The sequence below is a fragment of the Coregonus clupeaformis genome, unplaced genomic scaffold (genome assembly GCF_020615455.1).
Source record: "Coregonus clupeaformis isolate EN_2021a unplaced genomic scaffold, ASM2061545v1 scaf0052, whole genome shotgun sequence".
In the NCBI taxonomy this organism is placed as follows: domain Eukaryota; kingdom Metazoa; phylum Chordata; class Actinopteri; order Salmoniformes; family Salmonidae; genus Coregonus; species Coregonus clupeaformis.
Window position 1 is genome coordinate 644,387 of NW_025533507.1, and position 13,114 is coordinate 657,500.

Consider the following 13,114-nt stretch of genomic DNA (forward strand, 5'->3'; position numbering starts at 1 on the left):
TGTACTATTATGTGTGTTTTTCCGCGTTATTTGTAATTTATTTTGTACATAATGTTTATGCCATCGTCTCTTATAACCAAAAAGAGCTTCTGGATATCAGGACAGCGATTACTCACCTCGCATTGGACGAAGACTTTTTCTTCAACGAGTCGGACGCGAAGGATATTCTACAGACACCGGCAAGGCCCAGATCCCCGTCATTCGCCTGAGGAAGAGACGGAGATATCGTGGGACGTAGGTCGGGGGTGCCTTGTATGAGATCCGACGGCGAGCGAGTAAACTGCCTCTCCCATCAATACTATTAGCCAACGTTCAATCTTTTGAGAATAAAATTGACGATTTAAGATTACGGTTATCCTACCAACGGGACATTAAAAAAACTGTAATATCTTATGTTTCACGGAGTCGTGGCTGAACGACAACAATGATACCATTCAGCTAGCAGGCTACACGCTACATCGGCAGGACAGAACGGCTGGCTCCGGTAAGACAAAGGGTGGCGGTCTCTGTATATTTGTAAACAACAGCTGGTGTACAAAATCAAATACTAAGGAAGTCTCGAGGTTTTGCTGCCTGAGGTAGAGTATCTTATGATAAGCTGTAGACCACACTATTTACCAAGAGAGTTTTCAGCTATATTTTCATAGCTGTCTATTTACCACCACAAACCAATGCTGGCATTAAGATTGCACTGAATGAGTTGTACAAGGCCATTAATCAACAGGAAAACGCTCATCCAGATGCAGCGCTCCTAGTGGCCGGGGACTTTAATGCAGGGAAACTTAAATCCGTTCTACCTAATTTCTACCAGCATGTCAAATGTGCAACCAGAGGGAAAAAACTCTAGACCACCTTTACTCCACACACAGAGACGCATACAAAGCTCTCCCTCGCCTCCATTTGGCAAATCTGACCATAACTCTATCCTCCTGATTCCTGCTTATAAGCAAAAACTGAAGCAGGAAGCACCAGTGATTCGGTTAATAAAAAAAGTGGTCAGATGACGCCAGATGCCAAGCTACAGGACTGTTTTGCTAACACAGACTGGAACATGTTCCGGGATTCTTCAGACAGCATTGAGGAGTACACCACATCAGTCACTGGCTTCATCAATAAGTGCATCGATGATGTCGTCCCCACAGTGACCGTGCGTACATACCCCCAACCAGAAGCCATGGATTACAGGCAACATCCGCACTGAGCTAAAGGGTAGAGCTGCCGCTTTCAAGGAACGGGACTCTAACCCGGAAGCTTATAAGAAATCCCGCTATGACCTCCGACCGAACCATCAAACAGGCAAAGAGTCAATACAGGTCTAAGATTGAATCATACTACACTGGCTCTGACGCTCGTCGGATGTGGCAGGGCTTGAAAACTATTACAGACTACAAAGGGAAGCACAGCCGCGAGCTGCCCAGTGACACAAGCCTACCAGACGAGCTAAACCACTTCTATGCTCGCCGAGGCAAGCAACACTGAAGCATGCATGAGAGCACCAGCTGTTCCCGGGACGACTATGTGATCACGCTCTCCGTAGGCCGATGTGAGTAAGACTTTTAAGCAAGTCAACATTCACAAGGCCGCTGGGCCAGACGGATTACCAGGGCGTGTACTCGAGCATGTGCTGACCAACTGGCAAGTGTCTTCACTGACATTTTCAACATGTCCCTGACCGAGTCTGTAATACCAACATGTTTCAAGCAGACCACCATAGTCCCCGTGCCCAAGAACTCTAAGATAACCTGCCTAAATGACTACCGACCCGTAGCACTGACGTCTGTAGCCATGAAGTGCTTTGAAAGACTGGTCATGGCTCACATCAACAGCATAATCCCAGAAACCCTAGACCCACTCCAATTTGCATACCGCCCCAACAGATCCACAGATGATGCAATCTCTATCGCACTCCACACTGCCCTTTCCCACCTGGACAAGAGGAACACCTACGTGAGAATGCTATTCATTGACTACAGCTCAGCATTCAACACCATAGTGCCCTCTAAGCTCATCACTAAGCTAAGGATCCTGGGACTAAACACCTCCCTCTGCAACTGGATCCTGGACTTCCCTGACGGGCCGCCCCAGGTGGTAAGGGTAGGTAACAACACATCTGCCACACTGATCCTCAACACGGGGGCCCCTCAGGGGTGCGTGCTCAGTCCCCCTCCTGTACTCTCTGTTCACCCATGACTGCATGGCCAGGCACGACTCAACACCATCATTAAGTTTGCCGACGACACAACAGTGGTAGGCCTGATCACCGACAACGATGAGACAGCCTATAGGGAGGAGGTCAGAGATCTGGCCGTGTGGTGCCAGGACAACAACCTCTCCCTCAACGTGACCAAGACAAAGGAGATGATTGTGGACTACAGGAAAAAAAAAGAGGACTGAGCACGCCCCCATTCTCATCGACGGGCTGTAGTGGAACAGGTTGAGAGCTTCAAGTTCCTTGGTGTCCACATCACCAACGAACTATCATGGTCCAAGCACACCAAGACAGTCGTGAAGAGGGCACGACAAAGCCTATTCCCCCTCAGGAGACTAAAAAGATTTGGCATGGGTCCTCAGATCCTCAAAAAATTCTACAGCTGCACCATCGAGAGCATCCTGACTGGTTGCATCACCGCCTGGTATGGCAACTGCTTGGCCTCTGACCGCAAGGCACTACAGAGGGTAGTGCGTACGGCCCAGTACATCACTGGGGCAAAGCTCCCTGCCATCCAAGACCTCTATACCAGGCGGTGTCAGAGGAAGGCCCTCAAAATTGTCAAAGACTCCAGCCACCCTAGTCATAGACTGTTCTCTCTGCTACCTTGCGGCAAGCGTACCGGAGTGCCAAGTCTAGGTCAAAAGGCTTCTCAACAGCTTCTACCCACAAGCCATAAGACTCCTGAACAGCTAATCATGGCTACCCGGACTATTTGCACTGCCCCCCCACCCCATCCTTTTTACGCTGCTGCTACTCTGTTAAGTATTTATGCATAGTCACTTTAACTCTACCCACATGTACATATTACCTCAACTACCTCAACTAGCCGGTGCCCCCCGCACATTGACTCTGCACCGGTACCCCCTGTATATATAGCCTCCCTACTGTCACTTTATTTTACTTCTGCTCTTTGTTTTTTCTCAACACTTTTTTTTGTTGTTGTTTTATTCTTACTTTTTTGTTTAAAATAAACGCACTGTTGGTTAAGGGCTGTAAGTAAGCATTTCACTGTAATGTCTGCACTTGTTGTATTGGCGCATGTGACCAATAAAATTTGATTTGATTTGATTTGATTTGATATTTACCTTCAGAGGTGAATGTATCAAACCAGTTGCCGTGATACGTTTTTTGTTGTTGTGCACTCTCCTCACACAATAGCATGGTATGTTTTCACTGTAATAGCTACTGTAAATTGCACAGTGCAGTTAGATTAACAAGAATTTAAACTTTATGCCCATATAAAACATGTCTATGTCCTGGAAAGTTTGCTGTTACTTACAACAGTCATGCTTATCACATTAGCGCACTTTTGCGCAACCGTCTCGTATACGGGACACCAATCCCGTAGAGGTTAATGCCATTAATGTCTCTGTTGGAATGTCTGTGTGAGAGGTTGGAGGTGGAGTTTACTGTCGGGATGTGTATAATGGGGTACAGGCAGAGGTGTAGTCCAGGGTATACGCTGGTATACGGCGTATACCTACTTATTTTTCAGTCAGCATTGTCGTATACCCACTTCTAAATCCCCCCTGATGCGCATCATTCAGTAATATCTGTGAGTCAGATTGCCTATTTTCTTCCTCGGGGATAGTGAAGCCATGACCCACCCTCCTCTGCCTCTAATTGGCTGGTACTCGCTGCTTTCACTGATTAGATTGGTTAACTTTAGGCATGAGGACTGATGAGCCAATCAGAGGCAGAGTAGAGCGGGTCATGCCGAGGAAAATATCGCTAATACCTCAGGTGCCAGTGAAAAAAAAAAAAAAACTCAGGGTGCCGGGTGCCACTTGACTACGATAACGGCAGCAGACCAAACAACGGATGAAGAAAGGACACAAGCGGCGGTGTGCCACTCCCAGTTGATGGAAGACATCATTCTGAGGTAAGTTTTAAGGTGGTTTCCAAATGAATCATTATTTTAAACTACTGGCAAATTGCCAGTGACTGCACATTAGAGGAGAAGAGATGTTGCACAATAGTTAGTGCGAGTCGGCTAACGTTATGAAGCTGCTACATGAGATTGGGATAATGTGGGGAAACCGGGGCATTGTTGGTTTTCAGTAAGTGTTTAATCAACCCAGTTCATAAGAATTTCATACCAGACTGATGAAACTGATTATCTCAATGTTTATGAAGCTTGTTTATTATTGTAAAGGTCTAAATTATAACGTTAGCCAAGTTACTAAGCCCTAAATTATAACATTAGCCAAGTTACTTAGCCCCTAACTAACCTATATGATCTAGTTTAATTGCATAGTAGCTAAGCTGGTAGTTGATTTTAAGTAAGTTAAAACACAAGAATGGGGACAAATAGTTTAAGATTCAGCCTAAAACAATATTGAGGTCTAATCAGGCTGTCTTATTTTGTATAGGGACAGGTAACCATGAAAAGGAAGGGAGATATTGCAGACTTTTTGTAAAGAGGCACAAATCAGGCCCAGATCAGGCCCAGGCAGACCCCACCCCTAAAACCAGGCAGCCCTGGCAGCTCTCAACCGGGAGCTAGCCAGGCAAGTCAGTGTGAGCATAGAGAAGGATTCAGTCTACCACCAGCCAGGTCAGAAACACACAGGCAGTAAATTGCATCTCCAGTTTGTTGAAAAGTGAAGCCTCACACTGTAACAAAGGTGATTTTGACAGATTAAGCCTCATTTTGAATTTCTGTGTGATGTTATTTATTTTATTGCCCCTTCTATTTATTTTGTCTGTATCCATGTTTGTTTTTTACAATGCTACTGTTATATAACATTTTGTGTTAAATTTGTTGTTTTTTTGTTAAATAAACTCTCCCAAGTATTTCACTCACTAATCTCCTGTATGCTTCAGCTTCACTTGCTGAAAATATTTCCACTTGGTTATGCAGATTGTTAATGTAAAGAGGGGACCCATGTCTTGCTGATGACTATTGTGATCACAGTAGTGTGTGTGTGTGTGTGTGTGTGTGTGTGTAAGTGTGAGAGAGAGAGAGACAAGGGAGATGCATAATTAGTTTTGTTGTTGTCTGTAGACATCAATAATGACTGGCCAGACCTGTGGAGTGCTAAACAAACAGAAGACTTCAAATCCAAGAACCCCTGGTTGGGATCAAAAACAAAAAAATTGGGTAAGTTTAGGTAGATTGCTAGTTTGGGTAACTTCTGAAACAGTGGGCACAGATAACTTTGTGTGTGTGTGTGTGTGTGTGTGTGTGTGTGTGTGTGTGTGTAAAGGACCATGCACACGTACAGCTGTGGATACAGGAGTAGTTACATTGTTTGTTTATGCTTCGCAGGATGTCTGGTCTGTAGCAGTGTGAACTCCATTGGGATCGACAAGGAGCAAGGACAAGGTGTATCGCTCTCAAGAGAATGGATGAACTTTGAAATTCAAGTGTCTGGCCAGGAAGTAGAACAACAAGTTTGTCAATCTTGAGAAATAAGGTGAGAGAACATGCGTTGTCCAAGGCCCACACTTCGAGGCTGTGAAGGTGGCAGAGCAACAGAAAGAAGCTGCCATTGAGAATGCAGTGGAGACTATGACTGAGTCCTACATGAAGGAAACTGAAGCTGTGTTTCGAACAGCCTACCATCTGGCCAAAAAGAACCGACCCTTTTCTGACCATGAGAGCCTCATTGAGCTGCAGGAACTGAATGGTGTAAAATGGGCTCAATACTTCATTCACGTTACAGTGCAACACAAATAATACAACATGTTGCTAGTGAGATGCAGAGCAAAATCATCAGTAGCATTATAGCATCATCCAGTAAGTTAGCTGTCCTAATTGACGAGGCATCTTCTTTAAGTCACAAAGCTGTCATGACAGTTTCTATTAAAGCATCAATTCAAGAAGAAAGCCCTGAGTTCATATTCCTGGAACTTGTTGAACTGGAAAATCAGAGAGCAGATGGCATATTACAGGCGTTACTCACCTGTTTAACTAATGCTGGCTTTACAGAAGAGTGGCTTCATGAAAACTGGGTAACATTTGTATCTGATGGAGCCAGTGTCATGCTAGGAAAGAAGTCAGGAGCTGTAGCAACCAGACTGACTTTGAGATTCCCAAAGCTTTTTGTATGGCACTGCTATGAACCATAGACTTGAACTTGCTGTGTCAGATGCAGTTGATGAGGTAAACTCTGTCAATCACTTTAAAAACTTTTATCCAGAAGCTATACTCTCTGTATAGTGTGTCAAACAAAAATGAACGTGAACTTGTTAATGCAGCAGCTGAAGTTAGGCTCACAACTCTTCGCATTGGCAGAATCTTGGATGTACGCTGGGTGGCCAGTAGCTTTTGGACTGTTCGTGCTGTTTGGACATCCTAGAAGCTCTTGTGCAGCACTTTAAAAATGCTTGCAGTGATGAGATGAGTCCACCAAAGAGAGGCAGATGTACAGAGGTTTGTTAGACCGTGTTCAAAGTCCAGAATTCATTTGTGACCTTGGCTCATGTACTGACACTCTCCATGAACTAAGTCTCCTGTCACAGGAGCTTCAGTCTCGTTCTATAACGCTCCTCAGAGCAGAGCATCTGCTGAAACGCTCAATCAGAGTGATCCAGTCATTCAAAGAGAGTCAGGTGAGAAATATAGTGAGGCTTTAGAAGCAAAACAGACTGGGGAGTATCGGTCTATAGCCCTGAAAACAAATGCAAAGCTGAAGTCTATCAATCCAGGCCAGTTCTTACAAAGCCTTGTGAACAATCTGGAGAAACGCTTGTCTTTTGAAGATGAGACCATCATGGACCTCAGCATCCTTGATCAGAGTAAGTGGCCATCAAAGCCCAGCATCCGCCATGGTGAAGAACAAGTTAAGCGACTGTGCAAGCGATTTAACTTGTGCACAGACCAAGCACTGAATGGGATGCGGGACCTACTGGAAGAGCCCAGTAGTGAGCCCAAGGACCTAAAACCACTTATGAACTGTATGAAAACATTCCCTGTCGGTACAGCAGAGTGTGAGAGGAATTTTAGCCTTATGAACAATATAAGCTCCAGACAAGAGGGCTGTCCTTCTGATCTCAAACATATCAAACTTGATGATGATTAATATCAACGGCCCACCAACTTCAAGTTTGATCTAGAAAATATGCAAGGACCTGGTTGAAGAGCCATCGTGCTGCCTCTTCGGTGCGTTCTAGACAGTGCAGTGTGAAAGCTCCTGCAGAAAGCAAATTTGTCTGGAATATACTGTAGTATGAGCAAAGGTCAGAAACCCAGTGCTGGGTTGAGAGAGTATATCACTGTTGATGTGTTGTTAATGCATATATTTTTGTTAATTGTTAACTAAATATTGTTGTAACATATTTTGTTGAATGATTTACCGGTAAATGAACATGTTCAAAACAAAGCATATAGCAATATGAACAAGGATGCATTGTCACCTTCAGATTTGAAGTATTTTATTTAAATAAATGTGCAAAAATAATCGAAACACCATTTCCTGTTTGCCTCATGATAAATACATTTTACATTCATCCAGGCTGCTCTTGTGACCAGTAGTAACTACAAACTGCTCCTAATCAAGTCATGATCATTTTATAATAGTGTGCAAGTAGAAATTACATATTTTTGGGTAAACTAAATCATAGTCTTACATGTCACTGTTTCTAAAACAGGGCTTTTTTCTGGACTACTTAAAAAAAAAAAAGGTGAATACTGAGAGTATACCCACTTCTCCAGGGACCACTACACCACTGGGTACAGGTATTCAGATAAGGAAAAGGCTAAATGTGTCTTGTTGAATTTTCTGTTTGCTCAGGCAAAGTTGGTTATTTGGCTAACAAGGAGGAACAGGGTCAAAGGTGGGAGGATAACAGAACCTTTACTATTATGTAATGGGATGGTCTCTGCGCGCCTTAGGGTGGAATTTGAGTTCTATAAAAGGATTAAAAGTGTGGAGATGTTTCAGGAGATATGTTGTGTCGGGGGGCTTTCTCTACAGCTGGGGAAGATGGGTTGGATATATGGTTGTAGAAGTGGTGAGGTTTTGGTTATTGTGATGTTTGGTGTTGTTTTGTATCGCGGGGTAGAGGGCAAGGTGGTATGCAGTACGGGGGATATTCGTTTTTTTTTTAAGGGGGGGTGGTGAGGTTTTAATGAAATGAGAATGTATCATTAAAGAAAGACAAAAAGACACAAAGTCTCGCTGACTCTTTTTCTCTCGTTGTCTCTCTCTCTCTCTCTCTCTCTCTCTCTGCTTTCTCTCTCTCTCGCTTTCTCTCTCTCTCTCTCGCTCTCGCTCTCTCTCTCTCTCTCTCTCTCTCTCTCTCTCTCTCTCTCTCTCTCTCTCTCTCTCTCTCTCTCTCTCTCTCTCTCTCTCTCTCTCACTGTCTCTCTCTCTCTCTCTTTCTCTCACAGTTTCTCTCTCTCTCTCTCTCTCTCTCTCTCTCTCTCTCTCTCTGCATGCTGGGAGTGTTTGGTGCGTGCTGGGAATTGTTTGAGTAAGTGCGAGTGTTGTGTAGAGTTAGATATCCTGGGTTTTCCTTTTCTTGGTGATATCCTTTTTTCTTCTATGCATGATTAAGATTATTATTTCTATTTTTTTGTTGTGGTAGAATTAAGTATATTGTTTTTCGTGTCGAAATTACCCTGATTTTGGTGGGGATGGCGGCCCGAATCGGGACAGCCGTCCCTGTCACTGACACGGCTTTAGGTGTGTTACTGAAGCTACTGTCACGGTGGAAGAGGTTCTGGTCGCCGTAGGAGAGAAGGTGGGATATGAGAATGTTGCTTATGCGTCACGGATGAATAAAGCGGTGGTGGTATTTCTTAAGAAGAGCGCCTTGTTGATCGTATGGTTGAGCATGGCATACTTCTTAAAGGAATGTTTATTCAAGTTACGCCGCTTTTTCTCCGTCAACAAGGGTGAACGATTTCAAATGTACCGCCGTTCATTCCAAATGAGCTATTGGAGCGCGAGTTATTGCGCTTTGGGAAGTTTGCAAGTTCAATTAAGGTTGTCCCATTGGGTTGCAAACACCCGGCGTTGAAACAGGTAATGTCGTTTCGGCGACAGGTGTTTATGTTTTTGGACTCACCGGAGCAGACTTTGGAGTTAGCGTTTAAAGTCAAGTATGACAATAGACTGTATATGGCTTATGCTAGTACGGGTAGTCAACGGTGTTTTGAGTGTGGGGATGTTGGTCATAAGCGACATGCTTGCCCGAAAAGGGAGAAGGCAGAGGGAGGGGCGCAGGTGGTCCTCGTAACGCCTGGGCCCACTGATGTAGGAAGAGGTGGGCTGACAGTGGTAGAACAGCCACACGCATCTGTTGCTGAGGAACAAGTTGTCCGTGTTGAGGGCACAGAGGTGCAACTTGTACCAGAGGGAAATGTTATGCAGCAGAAAAAAATGGTTGTAGAAGGTAAGGATGGATCTGAAGGGCCATTTCCTCAGACTGGTGAGGAGGTGCCCAGTACGAGTGCTGTGGTACAGGAGGGGGTACATGTGGAGCTAATCTCCCAGGTAGTGGAGGAGATGCCCACTAAAAGTAATGGGTTACAGGGAGAGGGTTCATGTGGAGCTAATCTCCCAGGTAGTGGAGGGATGCCCACTATGAGTGCTGGGGTACAGGGGGGCTAGTCTCCCAGGTAGTGGAGGAGATGCCCACTATGAGTGCTGGGGTACAGGGGGGGCTAGTCTCCCAGGTAGTGGAGGAGATGCCCACTATGAGTGCTGGGTTACAGGGGGGCTAGTCTCCCAGGTAGTGGAGGAGATGCCCACTAAGAGTAATGGGGGTTCAGGTGGGGCTAGTCTCCCAGGTAGTGGAGGAGATGCCCACTACGAGTAGTGGGTTCAGGTGGGGCTAGTCTCCCAGGTAGTGGAGGAGATGCCCACTACGAGTAATGGGGTTCAGGTGGGGCTAGTCTCCCCAGGTAGTGGAGGAGATGCCTGGTGCAGTGATGGGGTGCAAGTGGGGGAGTGTTGAAAGGGATGTGGTAGAGGGGAGTCAGTGGTCTGTGGCCTCAGTTGAGGAGGATCAGGAGAAGGATATGGATATGGATATCTCTCTTGATACGGTATCAGCTGGTGAGGACTCAATTTACGATCTAGAGGAGGTAAAAGGGTTTCTGGATCAGACTTTTGGGAAATCTGTCAAATTGGCAGATTATTTTGATGTTGATAAGTTTGTGAGGTCAGCGGTGATGTTACAGAAGACGGTGGGGTTAGACCAGTTGAGTGAGAAGAAGCGGTTTCGCTTGAGGGAAATTTGTTACTGCTGTTGCAGCAGCTAAAGGGTGGTGGGAAACGTGGTCAGGTTAAGAGAAAATTTAAATAATGATGATGATTATGCCTCATAGGGTGTCCTATTCTCTTTGTCTGGTTTCTCTGTGGTATCTTCTGCTTTTCCTTTGTCTTTTCTATGGAGGTACTAAGGGTAGGTTCTCTCAACATTAATGGAGGAAGGGACAGAATAAGAGGGCTTGGGTATTAGAAGTAATAAAACAGAAAGGCTTAATGTAGTTTTCCTACAGGAGACACATAGTGATGAGGAAAATGCGGCTGACTGGGGTATGTGGTGGGGGGGCAGCATATACTCAGTCATGGTACTAATTCTCAGTGCTGGGGTGGCAATCTTGTTTTCTTCAGGCTTAGGGGGTGACTGTGGTATCTACAACAGAGATTGTCAAGGGTGGGTTTTATTGGTCAAGGTGAATGTTATGGGGTTTTTGTTTGTTTTTTTGAATGTTTATGCTCCTAATGAGGGTACAGAGCGTATTGTTGTTTTTGATAAAATAAAGGAAACCTTAAGACAGTGTGACCAAGAGGGGTGTATGGTTGGGGGGACTGGAACTGTACAGTGGATTTTACTGTTGATCGCACCGCTGAAGAACCTCACCTGCGGTCAGCAATTTGTCTGTCTGGTCTATTAACTGAGTTTGAGCTTTCTGATGTGTGGAGAGTAAGGAATGCAAAAGTTAGGCAGTACACATGGCTAAAAAGTTAATGAAGGTCATGTCAGTGCAGCAAGGTTAGACAGGTTGTATGTATCTGAGCAATACTGTAGTAGGGTTGGAAGGTGTGACATTACTCCTGTGGGTTTCTCTGATCACCATATTGTCACTGTTGATATTCACTTGTCCTGTCCACGAAGGTCATCATCTTATTGGTATTTTAATGTTAAATTGTTACATGATGTCATGTTTTGTGAAAGGTTTTGTTGTTTTGGGAAAAATGGAGGGTTACAAAGGGAATTTTGAGTCCTTGAGACAATGGTGGGAGGTTGGGAAGGCCCAAATACGATTATTTTGTCAACAGTATACTGCTCTGTCTCGAATTGAAGTTAAAGAGACTATCAGGGCCCTTGAGCAGAACATTAAATCTATTGAATTGAAGTTGCTCACTCAGAATGACCCCGGACTAGTCATGAACTTACAGGACAAGAAACATGAATTGAGGTCGTTTTCTGCATGAAAGAGTGAAGGGTGCCTTGATTAGGTCTCGTTTCGCTTCCCTCAAGGATATGGATGCTCCTAGTGCTTTTTTTTTTAACCTAGGACAGTCGACATTTGCAACGTAAACAGATGGTCTGCCTTCGTCTCCCTGATGGGAAGGTGACCACAGACGACAGTGAAATGCGTCAACATGCCGTGGATTTCTATTCTGCCCTCTATAAGGCGGAGGATTGTGACTCTCTGTGTACTGAACAGTTGTTACACGGTCTTCCTCAATTGGGACCTGAGCAAAGAGTCGCATTGGACTCTGACATTACACTGCAAGAGCTGTCCACAGCAGTTATGCAGCTCTCAACAGGCCGAGCCCTGGCATTGATGGTTTACCATCTGAGTTTTACAAGCACTTTTGGGGGTCTATTGGGGAGGATTTTTATGAAGTGGTGTGTGAATCTTTTCATGAGGGCTCTCTTCCTGTATCTTGTCAACGTGCGGTACTTTCACTGTTGCCAAAAAAGGGGGATTTGGCTCTCATAAAAATTGGAGACCTGTTGCTTTGCTGTGTGCAGAATATAAAATTGTTTCTAAATGTCTCTCAAACAGGTTGAAAGAGTATCTGGGATTGTTGGTCCACAAGGACCAGTCCTACTGTGTACCTGATCGCTCTATTGTTGACAACTTGTTTCTAATAAGAGATGTTTTGGACATTTGTAAACTGTCTGATGTAAATGTGGGTTTACTTTCTTTGGATCAGAGAGAAGGCTTTTGATCGTGTGGACCACCAGTACTTGTTTAAAACAATGAAAGCCTTTGGGGTTGGGGATGTTTTTGTCTTGGATGAAGTTACTGTATGCTGGGGGCCTCGTGTGTATGGTGAAGGTGGGGGGTGGTTTGAGTTGTCCCATCCCTGTCCAAAGGGGGCATCAGGCAGGGATGCCCAATTTCAGGGCAGTTATACAGTCTGGCGATTGAACCAATGCTTTGTTTTTAAGACGAAGCTTACTGGTTTCTCTGTGCCAGGTGTAATGAAGGGTCCCACGATAGCACTGTCTGCGTATGCAGATGACGTGACAGTTTTATTACAGGGGGATGAGGATGTTAGGTTCTCTCAGACGCCTTAAAAGGTGTAGGAGGGGGCCTCCTCAGCTAGAGTCAATTGGGGAAAGAGTGAGCGCTGTGGGCAGGCCAGCTTCAGATGGGGTCCGCTCCACGGTTACCAGGGGGGCTTCAGTGGGGCAGAGATGGGATGAAGACTTTGGGGGTTTTTCTAGGCTCCGTGTCTTTCAGAAAAAGAACTGGGAGGGTGTAGTGGAGAAAGTGTGTGCCAGACTGTCAAGATGGAAATGGGTGCTGCCCCAGCTGTCTTATAGGGGAAGGGTACTGGTAGCTAATAACCTAGCTGCCTCTACCCTGTGGCACAGACTAATGATTTTACAGCCACCAAAGGGTCTGATACAAGAGCTTCAGAGGACCCTTGTCAACTTCTTCTGGTCTGGACAACATTGGATTAAAGCTTCAGCCCTGTACCT